Below are 2,387 nucleotides of genomic sequence, written 5' to 3'. Positions count from 1 at the left end.
GTTTTGTGGACATAATTTATCATTGCCCATTGCCATGATATTATTGAGGCATAATTATAGCTCGAGACCCCAGCCGGTGAGCGGAGCCAAAATTTAAACTGTATAGATTTTCAATGTAAACATAGAGTAACAAAAATGTAAATATAGAGTTTGAACTAAAATTATTAGGTTCGATTAAATTTGTATACCGACTTCTAGCTCAAGATCGAGACTGGATTGTCATTGTTTATCCGTTACATAAATCTTAACAATCTTTTCCTATCTAATACAAATACTTGTCTCTTCACTACGTCAGGGACCACTCCTTCAACAATTATAGCTATCAAATTACCAAGTTCAGAAGAATAACAATGACAAGAAATAATTTAGGTGTGCACTGAATAAACGATACTTAAGTTAAAAGGGTTATGAGGCAATCACAAGAAATGTAACATCATATATAATTTATTGCAAACCAAAAAAAAAAAAAAAGTAAGAGAGAAATGGAATGGGAATGGAGCTATCTGTTTTTTTCTTCAATCATCTTGTTACCACCTGGATTACCAATTTTTGGTAACATGTTTGAACTAGGAACAGAGCCATACAAAAATATGTCAGTTCTAAAACAGAAATATGGCCCTGTTTTATGGTTAAAACTTGGCACTTCAACCAAAATTATGGTTGTTCAAACAGCTCAGGATGCTGCTGAGTTATTTAAGAACCATGATATTTCCTTTGTGGATCGATTCATTATTGATGTAAATTTAGCGCACAATTACTATCAATGGTATTTGGCTTTAGCCCCATATGGCTCATTTTGGCGGTTTCAAAGGCGGATATGTACTGTTGAAATGTTTGTACACAAAAAGATCAGTGAAACAGTGCCACTAAGGCGAAAATGTGTGGATAATATGTTAATGTAGATAGAGAAAGCAGCGAATTATGCTGAAAAAGGAAGTGGGATTGAAGTAACGCGGTTTGTATTCCCAGCATCGTTTAATATGGTAGGGAATTTCTTGGACTTCTTGCTTGAATTTGAGGGCACTGGAAAAGATGAACCAGCTAAATCATCAGGACATGAGATCAAAGTAGTAATACTGGTACGTTTTTAAAGTCTCTGAACTTCTGTTTTCAGCAGTAATGATTTTTTCAGTTAGTTGTATTTGAAACAGAAAACTCTGTTCTGCTTAGACAATATAACAACAGAGCTTCACTTTCGATTAACCCCTCAACTTTTGATAATTGTTTAAAATTACTGTAACACCCGACAATTTCTAAGTTAAGACCCGAACTATTCTTTGTCCATATATAGACTCGTACCGGATGATTCCTAGTTGTTTTGTGTGTTAAGGTTCATTACCAAGTGTAGGAAGTTGTTTAGGGTCGTAAGCTACCTCAAACATCAAGCTAAGTTCAAAACATGTCTATCGGCTAAGTTTTCATATGAGTTCATACATGGGTCAAACTTTAAACGAAAATATTCCTCTGATTATGAAGAGTTAGGTGATCCACGACTTATCATTTATCAATATGTATGCAACGACAGTAAATGTTTTTAGCCGGTTACGACTAGCAGCAGCGTAGAATGGGCATCCAGCATCAATGGCCAAAGTGAAAACAGAGATATCAAAAGTAGCCGGACCAAACAGCAAATTTGAAGGAAGTGACATCGAAAATCTTCCTTATATGCAAGCTGTAATCAAAGAATCACTTCGTTCACATCCTCCTCTCCCTTTCTTGATCCCAAGAGAGAAAATTCAAGACACCAAGTTCATGGGATACGACGTACCAAAAGGCACTCAAGTCCTCGTAAATGCCTGGGAGATTGGAAGAGATCCTGAATGTTGGGACGACCCTATGAGTTTCAAGCCTGAGAGGTTTCTTGGGTCGAGAATAGACGTGAAGGTTCAGCATTATGGGCTAATTCCATTTGGTGCTGGACGGAGGATGTGTGTTGGCTTGCCTTTAGGCTATCGAATGATTCATTTCGCTCTAGGATCGTTGCTTCACGAATTCAACTGGCAGCTTCCTGATGGTGTCTCTCCCAAATCTATTAATATGGATGAAAGCATGGGAATAACAGCCAGAAAACACGACTCTTTGAAAGTCATATCAAAAAAGGCTTGACCACTTTTAGCTTATCTTGATATTAGTTGTTACATATCATTTCGTTATGTAATGTAATGTGTTATATTATATTATATTATTTTAATAAATATAATGTTTGGATAGATTATATCGCTTTTCGCCAGGTTACATAAAATAGGTAACAACCATCGACACAAGCCGTCATCGTAGCATATTAAAGCATCACGCAACGTCTTCAAGCGAGAAAACATATAAGCACAAGTAAACAACTATGTTCATATTTCATACTTTTCTCTAAAATCCAAATTTCCATTTGACAA

At 36.1% G+C, this 2,387-nt stretch overlaps 1 pseudogene; it reads left to right on the top strand.

Moving 5' to 3' along the window:
- The first annotated feature begins 417 nt into the window (after positions 1-417).
- On the top strand, positions 418-2,163 carry LOC129876828 (cytochrome P450 76A2-like; annotated as a pseudogene).
- The last annotated feature ends 224 nt before the right edge of the window (positions 2,164-2,387 follow it).

The sequence above is a fragment of the Solanum dulcamara genome, chromosome 12 (assembly GCF_947179165.1).
Source record: "Solanum dulcamara chromosome 12, daSolDulc1.2, whole genome shotgun sequence".
Lineage (NCBI taxonomy): Eukaryota > Viridiplantae > Streptophyta > Magnoliopsida > Solanales > Solanaceae > Solanum > Solanum dulcamara.
Note: the sequence above shows the minus strand (reverse complement) of the source record. Positions and strands in the feature narration are given on the sequence as shown.